This window comes from Hyaena hyaena, unplaced genomic scaffold (assembly GCF_003009895.1).
Source record: "Hyaena hyaena isolate Hyena2069 unplaced genomic scaffold, ASM300989v1 scaffold_38, whole genome shotgun sequence".
In the NCBI taxonomy this organism is placed as follows: Eukaryota; Metazoa; Chordata; class Mammalia; order Carnivora; family Hyaenidae; genus Hyaena; species Hyaena hyaena.
The window spans coordinates 3,004,887-3,021,864 of record NW_024080670.1 but is presented as its reverse complement, the minus strand read 5'-3'; positions in this window follow the sequence as shown (position 1 = coordinate 3,021,864).

Here is a 16,978-nt window from a genome sequence, read left to right as displayed (position 1 = left end):
TCAGAAATGTCAACTCTTGATTCCCCGCCACATCCCCACTGCTCTCTTGGGCTCAGGAAATGGTACCTCCCACTGTTGATGATGACGCAGCCATCCTGACTCTTCTTTCTTCTGCGCCCACGGCCCATCCTCTGGCAAATCCTGATGGCTTTTTTTAAAATACACCCTACGCCCAGCCGTTTTTATCTCCCTGGTGCTGCTGTCCCTGACCAGGCCACCACCATCTCTTGCCTGGTCTCCATCAGCCCCTAACTCTTCTTTCTCCAGCTTCCCTCTGGCCCCTTCCGTCTGTGCTCCGCGGAAAGCAGAAATTCTTTAAAAACACAAATCAGCCCTTGGCTCACTCGCTCTTGCCCTCCACCCTCCATTGGCTTCAGGTGGACCTAGAAAAACCGTGAGATTTCAAGGTGATCTGCACACTCTGCTCCCCACCTCAGGACAGCAGGACGAGCCACCTCAGGGCCTTTGCACTTGCTGCTCCCCAAGCTGTGGACCTCTCGCAGGACTCACTGGCTCACCGCACCAGGTCCACGGTCACCTCCTCTCCTCAGTGACTCCAGCCCTTTTGTTCTTTCCTCTCCTAACTTGTCTGACTCCCTGGATCCTGGTACGAGCTTGTTTCTTTGTTCTCTGTCTCTCTCTTCCCTAGAACGTGAGCGGCGCAAATGTGGGAGCCTGGTCCTGCTGCCCACCGTCCCCTGGTGCACAGGACAGTGCCCGGCTACAGCGTGTGCTCACCGATTGTCACGACTGGATGCATGAATGCACAAGGGCTATCGTCATTATTAGTCTTGCTCTTTGAAAGCTAAAGAATGACAGGCTGCGAAAGGAGGTAGTGCCGTCACGTCTCGTAAGAAAAACACCAGCCGCTTCCCCCTGCCTGTCTTCTGCCAGAGACCAGTGGCTTTCTGGGGTCGGGGCGTGGTCTGCCTAAGCTATGGGCTCCCGGAGAAAGGCCAGGCTCTTCTGTCCAGCCTGGGACACAGCTTCCCGGAGCCACCGAGGGGCTGGTGGAGAAAGATCACATTCAAACAGGTGGCCACCCCGCCTTGTCTTAGGTACACGGAGACCTGGAGACCCGGATGGAGGGAGAAGTGAGGGGCTTGCTGTTCTTTAAATGAGCTCCAGCCCATCAAACCTGCCCTCGGGGAGGTTTCCTGCAGTTGGGAAGGCCAGGCCTTGGCCGTGTATAAAACTACCAAGTGCTGGTCTGGGAGAGGGAGGAGGCAGAGGCCAACCTGGGCCCCTCCTTCCCCGCCCTCTGCTCACCCTGACATCCCCCTGGCCCGAGGCCCAGAAGGTGACTCAGAAGATGACTTTCAGCCACCAGGTCCCTCTTCGGTCCCAGGTCCATCTCAAGGCCCACACGTGAAAGGGTCTGCTGGAGGCCAGCTGCTAGCGCAGAGCTCTGGAAAGGGTGTCTGGCTCCTTCCGTGGCACGAACTTGGTGCTGAACTTGGCACTGATGTGCTGGGAGCACCTTTTGCATCTCCCTGCTCGCGAAGCTGGACGCTCCCACCCAGTGCCTCACTGCGGAAACGGGTTCCTGGTCCCCAGACGGCCTTGTGCCCTGGCCACTGCTTCTCACGTAGCTCCTAGGGGGTTTGAGGGTCCAGGGCAGAGGCCCAGCACCGTCGCCCATCTCCGTCCCCGCCACCCTCTCCGTCATCACTGTTAGGGGCTGAGTTGTTTCTCTGTACCTGAGAATGGGACCTGATTTGGAGACAGGGTCTTCACAGAGGTGATCAAGTTAAGCTGAGGTCGTTGAGGGAGGTGGGGGAGGAGCGCCTGGGGGGCTCAGTCGGTTAAGTGTCCGACTTCGGCTCAGGTCATGATCTCACGGTTCGGGAGTTCGAGCCCCGCGTCGGGCTCTGTGTTGACAGCTCGAACCTGGAGCCTGCTTCAGATTCTGCGTCTCCCTCTCTCTCTGCCCCTCCCCCACCTCTCTCGCACATACTCTCTCAAAAATAAACATTAAAAATTAAAAAAAAAAAAAAAGATGAGGTTGTTAGCGCAGCCCTAAGCCTGTAAGACTGATGTCCTTATAAAAAGGGGCAGTGTAGACACAGAGTTACACACAGAGAGCAGACACCGTGAAGATGCCGAGAGAACGCAACGTGAGGACAAGGGACTGGAGGGTGGTAGCCGACGGACACCTGAGGCACCGGAAGCCCCGAGAAAGGCCTGGAACGTTCCTTCTCTGGCACCTCCAGAGGGAGCACACCCCTGCTGACATCTTATGTTGGAATCCTGGTCTCCAGAGCCACTGGACAATACATTTCAGTTGTTTGAAGCCACGCAGTTTGCGGTAGTGCACTAGGCGGCCCCCAGAAATGAGGACAGCCACCACGGGCCTCACCGGCACCACCCGCACCGCTGTCACCACTGCCGTCACCCGGCATCCCCGCCCGCGTCACCACTGTATGAGTTTCCTGTGGCTGCTTAACAAATGGCCACAAGCTTGGTGGCTTACAACCAGATCGATCTCAGAGTTCCGGAAGCCAGAAGGCCAAAATCAAGGCGGCGCCGGCGCTGTGGACTTCGCAAGACTCGGGGAAGCCTCGTTCCTTTGTTTCTTCCAGCTTCCGGTGGCTCCAGGCGTCCCCCCTCTCTGCCTCAGTCTGCACTTGGCCTTCCCTCCTTTGGGGTCGACCCTGTCTTCTCTTGTCTCGTGTGAGGACACTCGCTATGGCACGGAGGTCCCACTTGGGGAATCGAGAATGCGCTCTTGTCAATATCCTTAAATTCATTGCATCTGCAGAGACCCTTTTCCAACCGAGGTCACATTCACAGGTTCCGGGGGGGTGGGATGTGGACCTATCTTTGCCAGGTGGGGGTGGGGGCGCCATTCAACCCTCTACAGCCACCGGCATCATCCCCACCCCACCAGCAGCAGCATTGCCAACATTAGTTAAGTACTAGTATGAACCGGTTTTTTGCTCCCGTACTTTTCCTGCACCACCTTTATTCCTTAAGACAAGGGGCTGGTACAGTTATTTATTTATTTTTTTAATGTTTCTTTATTTCTGAGAGAGCTCTCGGGGGGAGGAGCAGAGGAGAGGGAGATAGAATCCTAAACAGGCTCCAGGCTCTGAGCTGGCAGCACAGAGCCAGACAGGGGGCTCGAACTCCCAAACCGGGACATCATAAACTGCGCTGAAGTTGGAAGCTTAACCAACTGAGCTGCCCAGGCGCCCTGGCTGGTACTGTCACTAACCCCACTTAACACATAAGACTGTGAGGGCTCAGAGAGAATTCACTTGTCCAAGGTTGCACTTAGAAGTATTTGAACCAGGGGCGCCTGGGTGGTTCAGTCGGTTAAGCATTCGACTTCAGCTCAGGTCATGATCTCATGGTTAGTGGGTTTGAGCCCCGTGTCAGGCTCTGTGCTGACAGCTAACTCAGAGCCTGGAGCCTGCTTCTGATTCTGTGTGTGTGTCTCTCTCTCTGACCCTCCCCTGCTCACGCTGTCTCTCTCTCTCTCTCAGAAATATATAAAACATTAAAAAAAAAAAAAAAGTATTTGAACCCAAGTAGTCTGATTTCAGAGCCTCCTGCCTCCCCGCTCCTGAACTTCTGATCATGCAGGTGATTCCCCAGCAGAATCAGAGCAGTCCAATGAGCACCGAATGGAAGGCAAGGTCCCTGAGTCCTGGGCTAGGTTCTGCCTCTAACCAACAGTCTGGCCTCTTCCCCTCTCTGGGCCTCAGTTTGCCCACCTGTAAAATAGGGAAGCAGGAGTCCTAGTTCTGGGTGGTGCTGGCTGTCACCTGTCATCTCGGTCCTATACAACCACTGCCCAGGGCCGGGGCTCTCACATCAGCTAAACCCTAAACCTGCTGCCAGAGACAGTTTTGCTTGGAAGGCCAGCCCATCGGGAGGAGTGGAGAGCGGTGCTGCCTTCCCTTATCGCAGAGCTGGCAGCAAAGGACCGGGGGACGACTGGGGGTGGGGTCTTCTCTTTACTGGGAGCCTGCTTTTGATTCAGGCGTTCAGGGAGGGCTCCCCAGCTCAGAACTGGTGGACGCTGGGAACAGAGCTGAAGAGAACTTTAACTCGCCGTGGCGCCCCTAACCCAGAGGCCTTAGCTGGGAGCTGGCTTGTCGCTTTAGACTCCAAACAGCCCCGAGGGGCGATCCTGGGCCTGGAGAAGCCCTTGTTCGCTGATCATCTAAGGCCAAAAGACCAGGTGGGGCTGCAGTGACCAAATCCACCAAATCCCAAGCCTCATGTCCTTGGAATGGAAAAAACCACCACCGCCACCCACAAAGCAGGTGGGGGTGGGGGCTCTGAAAATTCGGTTTCCCAAACCCGGTCTGTTCATTAGGAGTCATTTGTTTATAAGTATAAACATCTTTTAAATCCATTTATATATTTATCCCGTGAGCTCCGGAGGCCTTTTTCCTCTGGCTTCTGTCTGGACCAGCGATTGTTGGCATCCCAGCTAATACCGGTTCAAGAGCGGAGAGCTGCTTAAGGGACAGAATTGCAAACTTTAATTAGCAGGATGAGATTAGCATCCCAGCAGGGGCCTGCGGGTGGGGGCATCCTTCGGCCCATCAGATCCCAGGGGACACACCTTCCAGAAACCACCCCCCAGCTGCAGGCTCCAGTGGGGGAAGCAGGAGCCAGGCCAGCAAGAGCTCAGTCCCGGGGAGTTAATCTTCCCTTGCTGGGCCTCCAGCTGAGCCTCACACGATTCCAAGCCTTCCAGTCCAGCCACCAGCCTCTGCCGGGGTTTGTCCCCGCAGGTGTCTAAGCGGAATAAAAACCCGGCTGTGTGACCTTGGGGCAGTCGCTCACCCTCTCAGGGTAGAGAGTCTAAGCGGGGGGGAGGTGGGGGAGGTTTGCTGGAAGCCAAGCCCCAGCGGGGGGTGGAGGAATTCGACCCTCCTCCCCGCACACCCAGGGCTCACACACCACCAACCTGCCCTCGCTCGGTTCAAGGCATTGCTGAAGAATTTTCTGGTCTTTATCTGGTTTAGTTTTAAATGCTTCCAACGGCATTCCAACAGCGGAGCTGTTCCACCACAGTCCCCAGGAAATTGGTCCACGTAGGACGGAGCCTTCCCGAGAATGAAGTCATCTGTTCCTTTTTTTTATTTTTTGTCGCCTTTCTCCTTCGGCACGAGTCCCCGGCCTCTGCGGTCTCTCCCCGCGCACACGCGCGCCGCGGGGGTCGGCCCGGGCTGGACGGGGGTGTTGGGGAAGGGGCGAGGGGCAGGACCCCCAGGGGCCGCGTCTGCCCGGGGCGCCCCCTCGCCGCTCCCACCCGCGACTTCCCCGGGCCCGCCCGAGAGGTGAGCTCCCGGGAGGCCGCCCGCGCTCGGGCGCGGCCAGCTCGGCAAACAATAACAGTAAATAACGCTCCCTTGTCAACGTAATAAAAACGGAAACGGTTACAATGTTTTTTAATAAGCGTCCCCCATCAATCTGCCGCCCTCCCCCCCCCCAGCCGCGGGCACCGGAGGAGAGGGGCGGGGAGCAGGGGAAGGATGGGGCGCGCTGGATGGACGGGGTGCTGCAGGAGGACGCCGCCGGGGGGGGGGCTGGGGGGGGGGAGCGGCAGCGCAGCGAGCGAGAGACGAGGGGGCGCGGGCGGCCGGGGTCACGCGCGCCAGCCGAGCCGGGAAGCGGCCGCGGTGAGTAACACCGTTGCCATGGCGACGTGGCCGCGAGGAACAGGAAGCGGCAGAAATAGCAGCCGCCGCAGCCCACGCCTCCCGGCCCCTCCCCACCGCGAGCCCGTTGCCACGGAGACCGGCTCGCGCGAGGCTGCGCGGGCGGCCGCGGCCTCCTGCGCCCCGGCCCGCACATGCGCCCCGGGGCCTGCCCCGCGCGGGCGTCGCGGCGGTGCCCGCCCGGGACCCAAACCTGCCGGGCGGCACGCTGGGGGGGGGCCGGGGGGGGGAAGCAAAACTGTTTGTTGTCCGCCTTTGGGAGGCAGCCCCGCCTTTGTTCCTATCGCTGTGGTCGGTTTCCCGGCGGCGCCGGAGGTGGCAGCCGAGGTGGCCAGGGGCGCAGCAGCTACGGTCCCCAGTGTGTTCTCAGCCCGGCCTCCGAGGGGAGGCCGATCCGGCCAGGCCCGAGTGCTGACCTTCCCGTGGGGGGGTGGGGAGGGGCTCCTCCCAAGTGATGCCAGGGACCTCCCCCTTCTTGTGTTTTCCGGCCCTTTTCTCTTCGCACACCCTCCCGCAGATTCTAACTGGCATCGAGCACCGAGGGAGAAATGAAACCCGGCCGAACCCCAGCCTCCCTGTCCGGTCCCCGGGGTCGGCAGAGAGCTAGGAAACAGTCCACTCCCTCCCCTTCAAGGAAGTTGAGGGAAACCTAAATGTTTCATAAACAAAAGCACTCTCCAACAACTTGCTTCTGTGAAAGCCTGGCTGCAGCCATGCACGTCTAAGGCTGTGTGTGTGTGTGTGTGTGTGTGTGTGTGTGTGTGTGTGTGTGCGCGCGCGCGCGCGCATGTGCTGGGGCCAACACCCGATCATCTCTGAGGCTGTTTATGGAGGATTTTTTTCTTTCTACATTTTGTTTGGTTTGTTTTGAATAAGGGTCAGAGGTCTGGGTTTCTGCCGGGAAGGGGGAAGGGTCACCTCAATTGGACAGGCCAGGGGGTCCCAGGGGGACAGGTCACAGGGCCTGCAGAGCTGGGCCAGAGGCTGTGAGCCAGAGCCTCCCCATCTGGCAGGGCTCCCTGCAGACAGTGGGGGGTGTAAGTGGGCGTCAGGCCCTCTGGGCTGCTCCCCGGGGTATGGCCCCAGAGAGGGCCCAGGCCAAGGACTCTGGGACTTCTCTCCCCTGGGCAGGGCAGCTGTCATTTTCCTGGCCCCTGCCTTGGCCACACTGGCCAAGAGAGAAGGCGAGCAGAGCAGGCCTCCTCTCAGGGGGTTCTGTAATGGAAACGATGCGCTTTCGTTTTTGCAGGAGGTAGACTCTGCCTTACAGCGTCCAGGCTGACCAGATGGGAATGTAGGGAGCCAGTATGCTAGGATGCAGGAACGCTGCCTCACGCCTCCTACAGCCCCCGGCCCCCCTGCCCCGTTCTCTCCCCGCCCCCAGCCAGCCTGGTCCCCAACGTGGCCTTGTGCTGGCGGAGGGGTTCTGGCCACTTGGCCTCCACGAGGCTAAGGAGAGAATGAGGGTCGTTGGGTGACGTTCCTTCCTCCCTCCTCCCTCCCCCTTTCTCTGCGTGGGAGAGGGCCTCCAGCCCCGAAGAGGAACCTTCTGTCCGATGTCCGGTAGACTTCAGGTCGACCATGGCCGACTTGGCATCATAATTTGCCCTCGCCTTCTTCGGGGAGGAAGTGAAGACACAGCAGGAGGCTGGGAGCAGAGAGAGAAGATTCCATCCCTGTCCAGAGGACAATAGCTTGGGCTGAGAACCTGGGCTTCAGAACCAGACCATCCTGGTGGCAAATCCCAGCTAGGGCCCCACTGAGGCTGGCGCATTAGGATGACAGGGACATTGTAGTGCCCACTCCCAGGTTGTGCTGATTCTCCAAGTGATGCGTAAAACCTTTTAGAGCAACTGGGACGCAGTAGGTGCTCAGGACAGGACAGCTATTATTGCCTGTGCCACCTAGGAGCCCTGAGCCTCTGGGCTTGGCTCTCTATCCCAGGGCAGGTCCATCTTATTTATTTATTTATTTATTTATTTTTATTTTTTATTTATATTTTTGAGAGAGAGAGAGACGCAGAATCCAAAGCAGGCTCCAGGAGCTGTCAGCACAGAGCAGGATGCGGGGCTCGAACTTACGGATCTCCAGATCACGACCTGAGCCTAAGTCAGACACTTAACCACCTGAGCCACCCAGGCGCCCCGTGGGGCAGGCCTATCTTCGTCGAGGGCTGTGCCACCAACCCACTGTGCAGCCTGAGGCAAGTTACTTGCACTTTCTGGGGCCTCCTCTTTCCCCTCTGGTAAATGGGACAATAATCACAGCAACCACTCCACGGAAGTCTGTAACGTTTCCTTATCTAATTTAGCCTTCCAGACACCCCCCTTGAGTACAACCGTGGTGTGTACCGCAATGCTCCCGATTCCACAGCCATTTGCTGGGGATCACGAGGCTGGAACGAGGCAGGGAGCAGGGGGTGGTCAAGCCCTGGGCCGTCATGCCCTCCGGAGAGCAAGCATCATGTCTGTGTCACTATCAGTCTACTCTTGCTGCTCAGCCTCTCACCTTTTTCATGGCTCAGACCACAGCCCTCCGTCTGCATTTGGATCCTTGGGTTCAGCTATTCGGGACTCTTCTGAAACTGGCAGGGACCCAGCTCTCTTAGTGAAAGGTGCCCTCAGGGGTACACGGGGGTGGGGGTTGGGGGGTGGGGGCTCGAGCGAGCCAGGTGGGCCCCACACCCTCTCTGCTGTCAACCTGGTCGTGCACAACAGTTCCCCTACCCCCTTGTCCCTTCCTGCCGCTTATGCCGAAGGGTTGGGGCCCCCGACACCCCCAGGTGGACGTGTGGCATCCAGATGGTGCAGTTAATTGCGCTGGAAACTGTAAATCTCCGTTATTATCCCAGCTCTCCCTGCGCTCTGCTTCGCTGTCACCTCAAGGCGCCCGAGGGGCATCTGGAGGAGGGAGAGGCTCCCTTCCAGCCCCACCCACCCGGCCCAGGCTTTGTTCCTGCTCAGTAGGCAGGGAGGAAATCGGTCCTACATTTGAATCCCAACCCTGTCACTTCCTGGCTGCGTGGCTGTATGACTTCATGTCCCTGTTAGTCTCCGTTTTGCTCATCCGCAAATTCGGGATGGTTCCAGCGCCTGCCTATCCCATAAGGGTCGGGTGGCTGATGTGGGCGGGTGCGCCGCCCTACCTGGCTCTAGAGAGTCTTCGGGATCCCACTGGTTATAGCAAGTGTTGACTTTGTGCTCAGTGATGTCATGCGTTGGCTTCATAAACGCTCAGGCAAGCGCATTAGTGGCCCGTTTTACGGAAGAGGAAGCTACAATTCTGAGAAGGGAAGTGAGTGGCCCAAGGCCACACGACCAATTAGCAGAGGAACTAGGATGAAAGCAGGCAGACCTGTGTGGCTCTAAAGTCCTCACTGCAAGCCTAAGGCCCTAGCCTTCCCCCCTGGGTCCCCCCGGGGGCTCTCAACCAAGGACTGCAGCATCATTAGCCCTGCCCAGGGCTGGCTTCTGTAAGCCAGCTTCGGAAGTCCTGGGTTAATAGGTCCTTAATAAAGCCAGCAGTGGCGTCTGTATCTTTCCAGGGCAGGGACCAAGGGGCCAGGCGCAGCAGATGTGTCCTAATGAAAATGTTGGGGAGGGGGGAAGGGGCCAGAGGGGTGACCTGCCTGCTCGTGTCTCAGAGCACAATCCTCTATTGCTCCCTGCCTGAGTCACGGATGGACTTCCAGTGCAGGGGACAGCCACCCATCACTCACCCACTCCTTCCTTCCTTCCTTCCTTCCTTCCTTCCTTCCTTCCTTCCTTCCTTCCTTCCTTCCTTCCTTCCTTCCTTCCTTCCTTCCACTCATTTACTCCATCCATCCATCCATCCATCCATCCATCCATCCATCCATCCGTCCATCCATCCGCCGATCCACTCATTTACTCATTCACTCCATCCATCCACCCATTCATCCATCCATCCACTCATTTACTCACTCCATCCATCCATCCATCCACTCATTTACTCATTCCATCCATCCATCCGTCTATCCATCCATTCATTTACTCACTCCATCCATCCACCCATCCATCCATCCATCCACTCATTTACTCACTCCATCCATCCGTCCATCCATCCATTCATTTACTCACTCCATCCATCTGTCCATCCATCCATCTACCCATCCATTCATTTACTCACTCCATCCATCCGTCTATCCCTTCGTCTGTCCATCCATCCATCAATCTACTCATTTACTCACTTCATCCATCATCCATCCATCCATCCATCCATCCATCCTTCCACTCACTTACTCACTCACTCACTTCCTCCCTCCCTCCCTTTCATCCATTCATCCAGTGTTTACTGGGTACCCATCTTAAGTCGAATCTTAACTTAAGTATCCAGGGTCCCTCCCTCCAAGGGCTTTGCATTCTAAAAAGAAAAGCACTAAATAAACAGCTAACCATGCTTGTACAGGAAGCCAGGAGAGAGGGCATCTTGGGGGCTCTGAGATGGAGCTGTGCAAACCCACCTCAGCCAAGCTCCCTAGTTGACCCGCTTTCCCGGCCAGCATCTACAAAGAAGGGGGTGCACTGTGGTCTCCCCTATTCTGCTATTCTAACATTTCAAGTAGGGTGAGGAAGCTCCTAATTAACTTGTTGCCACCCTAGTGCACAGAATCTGCCCTCAACACCACGAAGTCCCCCACTGAGGTCCAGGTCCGTTCCCAACTAGCCCAGATGGTCAACAGTTCCCTGGGGCAGAGCACTGGGCTGGCAGGCAGGATCAGGGCTTCACTGTGTCATGTGCTGTGTGGCTCTGGGGACATGACCTCCCAGAGTGGTCCTTCGGCTCGGCTGAAATGCTACAGGGGACTCGGGAAACCTCAGCTGTTGCTACATAACTATTATTGTTCTTGTCATGTTGTTACTACACAGGAAAGGAGTCTAGAGACCTGGCTTTGGGAGGTGCCGTTCATTCAGTGGACATTTGTTCCCTCCCACCCTCCTCCCTCAACAAATGTTTGTTACTGTGACCTGTGCTCTGTGTTGTGCCCCAGGCCAAGGACGAGACCAGACTAGGTTGTAAAGTCTGGGGAGGGTGAGGAATGGGTGTCACCATGATTACCTTGAAGGCGGTGTTGGGGAGGATTCTGAGGCTGTATCTGGGCTGAGAGAGAGAGAGAGAGAGAGAGAGAGAGAGTGCTGTGATCGATTGGTAATGCCTGCCACTGACACAGGGAGGGGAGCAGCAGCCAATGCTTTTGCCAGACTGAACTCTGAAAAACAGGAAGGACCTCAGACAGGAGACCCTCTTGACTGTGGCTGGCCTGCTACCTGAACTTGGGCAAGACATTGACCTACTGCCTGCCTCTTTTTACCGCCTGTTGAGGCAAGGATGCTGACATTGACTCTGTGTTTTTAGAGGTAGAAGGAGGTGCAGCAGGAGGGCCCAGACTTCCTGGTGTTGTTTAAAAATTTTTTTTAATGTTTATTCATTTTTGAGAGACAGAGAGCGAGTGGGGGAGGAGCAGAGAGAGAGGGAGACACAGAATCCGAAGCAGGCTCCAGGTTCTGAGCTGTCAGCACAGAGCCCGACGTGGGACCCGAACTCACGAACCGTGAGATCATGACCTGAGCTGAAGTTGGACGCTCAACCGACTTAGCCCCCCAGGCACCCCCAGACTTCCTGTTTCAATCCACCCTGCCCTGGCCTTATGGGAAGACTAAACGTAATCTGCCACTATGTGAAAACACACAGCGCTCAGTAAACAGGTGGGGGCAGTGGTGGTGGTCGTGGGGTGTGTGTGTGTGTGTGTGTGTGTGTGTGTGTGTGAGAGAGAAAGACCAGGATCCAGAGCCACAACAAGAACACAGGAAAGCCAGGTCCCCAGCTGCTCTGCGGACCATTCCATGTCTGGGCCTCAGCTTCTCCATCTGTACAATGGGGTGGTTGGGGAACGGAATGCCGAAAGGTCTCCCATATCTGCTCTCTTATGATGCCAGCAATGCTGAGGCAGCTGGAGGCCAGGGGAGGAAGTGAGGAAGGGGCATTGGCTATGACAGCACCCCAAAGAGAAGCCACCGCTGCCGACTTCTGAGGGCTGTCCAGCTCCACTGCGAGGTCCCATCCCAGGCGTACCCCTCGATGCTGTCCCAGAGCCGGGAAGGCAAGAGGGAAGAGATTGGGCGATGCGGGGGCCCCAGGAAGGGCTGAAGGGGCTGAGAGCCCTAACCAGACCCCTGGCAGTGACGGCCCCCAGCCCAAGGGCTGGGACTTGGGGACAGTGGGCTGGGGAAGAGGATTCCCGCAAAGCTCGGTGCTCCGCAAGGAGCAGAAGAAAAACAAGGGAAGCCTGGAGTGGCCAGTGGACCCTGAAAACAGACCTACCCCGGGCCTGACTTAGGCGTTCGGGGCACTGAGAAGACGGTGCTCCCCACCTCCCTTAAAAATTCCCCGTGGCTCTCGACCGCCCTTAAGAGGGAGTCCAAACTCCCAACTCCGGCTGAGGGTTAGAGCCGGAGTCTACGTGCCGTCCTGGCCGCGGTCAGCTATGTGACCACCGGAAGCTCGCCTGACCTCCCTGGGTCTCAGTTTCTCCATCCATCAATGGGGACAATGACAGTACCCACCTGATGTGATTGTTGGCGGATTCAGTGAGCCTCAGTGCCGGAGACAGGTCTAGCACGGTGCTGGCCACGCTATGGCTGTTCAGCAGTCGGGTGGCTACTGTTAGGATTACTATTATTTCCTCTAAGAATTGGCGGAACACGAGGCAGAAGGCCTTGCGCGCTTGAACCCCAGTTGGCCCCTCCTGTCCCGTCAGCTCCGCCCATTTGATTGCACTCAGACTATTCCAGGCTGCTTTCTGCCCCCGCCCAGAAAACCTTGTTCTCGCGTTGCACCGGGCCTTTGCATGTGCTGCGCCCTCTGCCAGGAACGCGCCACCCTTTCCGTGCCGCTTTCAGACCCCGGTCAGTCGTGGCTCTGGTTGCTCGGCGTCCTCTGTGCTTCTGTGAACACAGGGCCGAGTGGCAGCTGTCCGTGCTACTTCAGGGAGACTTCTCGGGCACGGGCGTCCTGGCGGCTGCGTTTTCTTGTCCTCGGTGCCCACACCGTGCCTGCCATCCAATAGGGGCTCCGTAGAGCGGGCTGGAAGATGGGAGCGCCCTTCCCCGGGCGGTGAGCGAGCCGACAGCAGACGGCTCCCCTCCTGCTCGTTCCTTATCAAGGGGAAACAGGACGCCTCAGTGCTTCTCTGATGATTCCCGAGGGAGAAGCTTCTGAGAGATGCCGGGGTTTCAAAGTTAGAGCTCAGCAGGAGGAGGAGGCATGGGGGCTCCACGGAGGGTCAGAGGGGCTCCCCACCAGCTGCTCCCCCAGCTCCCCCCCCACCCCCTGCACTGTCCTAGCCCCTCCCCTGCATACCTCCCCTGCCTTCCATTCCCAGCCCCGGCTGAGTGCTGATCTCTGATCTCAGGAATGGGGTGAGGTGCAGAGAGCAGGGGCGCAGGCGGGCAACAGGTTCCCAGATCCTACAGGGGCTGCTCAGGTCAGTGAGGATGTCCCTGTCACAGCACTGTGAGCGGTCCGCGGTGGGGGGGAGGGGTGGAGGCAGCCAGGGATGGGGCACTCCGGGGCCAGCCCTTGTCCCCACTGTTCTGTGTCCCTGTCCCTGTCCCGTCCACTAGGCCTCTTCCTGATGCTCCCTGTGAGGCGGCCAGACCTCCCTGTCTTGGCAGAGGGACGGCTTTTGCCACCGTCTGGCTGGATGTCCTGCTCCCAGCCACCTGCCCCGGACTGAGGGAGGTGAATAGAGTCCAGGGGAGTATTGAGTTCAGCCCTTTCATTTGGCAGAGGAGACAGCTGAGGCCCTGCCAGAGGCAAAGGGGCGTGTTCAAGGTCACGCAGTAAACCCAGTGTTCTTTTCTAGAGCTTGCTGCCCTGCCAGGAGAGGAGAAGACCCATAGACCTTGGCTCTGACCTTGAGGAAATGGAAACGCTTGGACCTTTAAGACAGCAGATGGCCACGGCTAAGCTGAGGGCAGGCTGTGTGACCTTGGGTACGCTCCCTAACCTCTCTGAGCCTCATGCCCTGGTGAGAACTCAGGGCAACAACCATGGTACCAAACCCAGCAGACCTCCTGGCACGTCCCGAACTGTCAGTGAGCAGGAGCTTTCTCACGATGAGGAAGCAGACAAGTCTCGCCTTGAACAAACACAGCCAATGAAATGTGATCATATTTGGACAAGGCGATTCCCCGGCCCTTTGGAGGCTATAGAAAAATCCTCCATGTTGTAAAAGGAACCACGACAGGGGCGCCTGGGTGGCTCAGTCAGTTAGGCATGCGACTTCAGCTCAGGTTGTGATCTCACGGTCCGTGAGTTCAAGCCCTGCATCAGGTTCCATGCTGACAGCTCAGAGCCTGGAGCCTGCTTTGGATTCTGTGTCTCCCTCTCTCTCTGCCCCTCCCCTGCTCACTCTCTGTCTCTCAAAAATGAATAAATGTTAAAAAAACAAAAAAAGTTATGTTAAGGGACCACTACAGACTTATCTGCTTGGCCCCTGGAAACTGTGACCTCCGGAGGCAGACCCGGGGCTCTGGGCCTCAGCTTCTTATCTGCAAAATGGGGACAACGGTACCTCCCTCCAAGCGCTGCTGTGAGGCCCAAGGAGATAACTTAGGGGCACAGGACCTGGTGCTCACAAGCCCAGACCCCATCTTTTTCCCCCCCACAAACTAAGGATGCCTGTTATGGAGAAAGTGCTTGCTTTCTGGCTGTGGGGCTGGCCCGAGACACTGGGTGCCCGGACATACCCTTCCCGGGAGCAGCGCGATCCCCAGCTGTTCCGCGCTGCACTGAGCAAGCAGGGCTCCTCGGGACAGGGAACCCGCCCCTCCTGGCAGCCCGGTCACCATCACCACTGGTCCTGGCTTGCTCCCCACCCCCTGGAAGTGCATGCTCAGCGGCTCATCTCCACCCCTGCCTGTGCCGCCTGGCTGCCCTTTTCTGAGGGGGCGGGGATGGTTTGGGGGTGCACGTTTTCTAGGCTTTCGTTCCCTGGCAGCTCTGGAAATTAATTGGCCCTTAATGTGGCATAGTATTTGTTTCAATTAGCAGGAAATTGACCAATTTCTTAATAGGGGGCTTTACAGAGCCTCCTTATTTGGGGTGGATGGTGTGTACTTGGGGCACTGTAGAGCTCCGGCCTTCCTGGCTGCAAGGTTCCCTTTTGGGGGGGGCTGGGTGAGAGGGACTAGTGAGGGACTGAAGGCGAGGGGTGCCCATCGGGTGTCTGGGTGGCTCAGTCGGTTAAGCATCAGACTTTGTCTCAGGTCATGATGTCATGGTTTGTGAGTTTGAGCCCCCTGTCAGGCTCTGAGCTGAGCCTGCTTCGAATTCAGTGTCTCCCTCTCTGTCTGCCCCTCCCCTGCTCGCAGTCTGTCTCTCTCTCAGTCTCAAGAATAAATAAACATTTAAAAACAATTTTTTTAAAGGTAAGGGGCACCCCGCCTGTGGGTTATATAAGGAGGTGGTGGGAGGAGAGAACTCTCGGCCAGGAGACCCACAGAGGCCCAGGGGCAGGGATCTGACAGCCTCAAATTCTGCCTTTGACCTTGGTTTCTTGTGGTCCTGGGAATGGGTCTGGCCTTCACAGGGCCACCTCCCCATTTGAGGATTCGAATTAGGAGGATTTCTTACAGAACCAAGTCCCTTATCTTTCATCCGACGGCATCACCCAGGTCCCCCGAGCCTGTGTGGCCCCCCAGCTATGCTGAGTTACCCCACTTTCCAAATGTGGGGGCGGAAGCTGAGGGAAGTGCTGTGTTTTGCCTCAGCCTCCCAGATGGTCCCCATTCAGCCCTCCTGTGACAGCCCCGGGGAGGCTGCCTGCCCAGCTGTGCAGCACCTTGAACTTGTCCTTTGTGACCTAATGGCAGTGATAAGGAGCATCCAGTGTGTCACCTGGGCTGTCAGTCCCCTGGGGGCAGGTGCTGAGTCTGTGTGCTCAGCTTTTTTTTTTTTTAATGTTTATTTATTTTTGAGAGACAGAGACAGAGTGCGAGCAGGGGAGGGTCAGAGAGAGAGGGAGACACAGAATCTGAAGCAGGCTCCAGGCTCTGAGCTAGCTGTCAGCACAGAGCCCGACGCAGGGCTCGAACACACAAACCGCGATATCGTGACCTGAGCCTAAGTCTGACGCTTAGCCGACTGAGACCCCAGGCGCCCCTGTAGCGCTCAGCTTTATACCCCAACCCAGGCACAAGGTAGGTTCCCAGTGTTTGTTAAATGAGTGAGTGAGTGAGTGAGTGAATGGAGTCAGAACTGAAAAACAAGCAGCCCGTGACACTTCGTCAAGAACCATTCCCCCCACTCATACCCCCTGCATGGGAGCGGCTTCATGATTTTATACCTGAAAGTCCTGGGTGGGGGAAACCTCTCACCCTGACCATCTAACTGACCCTCAGGGAATGGCCTCACCCCCTCTCATTTCCTAGGGGTCTGACCGGGGAGCATGTGCGCGGGCCGGGTGACCTCCCAGCAGCTTGGCCTCTGGGCCCCGATCCGGTGGCCTCACTGAACGGCTCTGGAGGAATCTGCTTCAGCCACACCGTGCTGGGGACAATGAAGCGGCGATTTCCCCCCTCCCCCCACAGAAAGTTCACCCCCATGCCTCCTACTCGGCCCAGAGACACCCCCGCCCCACCCCGGGCTCCTCAGTCCTTCTGCCAGGACTCCGACCCACCACGTTCCCCATCTATTTCTTTAAAACCATTTACACAATGCTTTTCTCTGAACCGGGAACTGTTCTAAGCACTTTAGGGCTCTCTATCGTCAGAGTGAAGTAGGCACCATTATGTTCCCATTTTACAGACCAGGAAACTGAGGCCCAGTGGACAAGGGACCGACCCACTTCCCCTCAGGCTTTCACTGCTGACTCCTGGGATGGGGACGTTAGTTTTCGCAGGCTTCTTAGGTGTTCCCTGCGTCCCACGCGCCAGGCTTCGTCAGCCCCTGTGCCTTCGTGCACACAGGTCCCCTCCCCCCAGGCGCTGGCATGAGGGTCCCAGTGGGGCAGATGGGAGCATGGTGGTCCCTGGCACCAGCCACACCCGGCTTTGATTTGGATCTGCCCCGTGCAGTGTGGTCCTGGGGACGTGGCTTCACGACCCTTCAACACCCTTCTGAGAATGGCGGGGAGAGGGGAGACTGGGGGTGGGGTGGGGGGGGCGGGGCGGGAAAGGGGGGCAGGGGGGAAGGGGGCAAATCGATTGTTCCAGACATTGTAACAAAGAGTAAACCAGTGAATCCACGTCAAGTGCCCAGCGACAGTGTGCAGCATG